Source organism: Passer montanus, unplaced genomic scaffold (genome assembly GCF_014805655.1).
Source record: "Passer montanus isolate IOZ18808 unplaced genomic scaffold, ASM1480565v1 scaffold1035, whole genome shotgun sequence".
In the NCBI taxonomy this organism is placed as follows: domain Eukaryota; kingdom Metazoa; phylum Chordata; class Aves; order Passeriformes; family Passeridae; genus Passer; species Passer montanus.
The window spans coordinates 7,078-7,494 of NW_024356893.1; positions in this window are offsets into that span (position 1 = coordinate 7,078).

Genomic DNA, 417 nt, shown 5'->3' on the forward strand with positions numbered 1-417 from the left:
CCCGGCCCCCCCTCGGACCGCGCCCTCCGGACCCTCCTGGCCCACCTGGACCCCGCCCGGCTCTGGGGGTCCCTCCTGCGGCCCCTCCTGCACGAGAGGGTCTCTGACCCGTGCCCCCCCAGGCCGCCCCCGGCCCCCCCTCGGACCGCGCCCTCCGGACCCTCCTGGCCCACCTGGACCCCGCCCGGCTCTGGGGGTCCCTCCTGCGGCCCCTCCTGCACGAGAGGGTCCCGGGGGGGCCCGGCAGCCGCGCGGCGCGCCAGGTGAGCCCCCTCCCCAAATGTGCACAGGGACCCCCAAATCTGCCTGGGACCCCTCCCCAAATTACCCCGGACCCCAAATGTACACAGAGACCCCTCCCCAAATTACCCTGGACCCCAAATCTGTTTGGGACCCCTCCCCAAATAACCCCGGGGA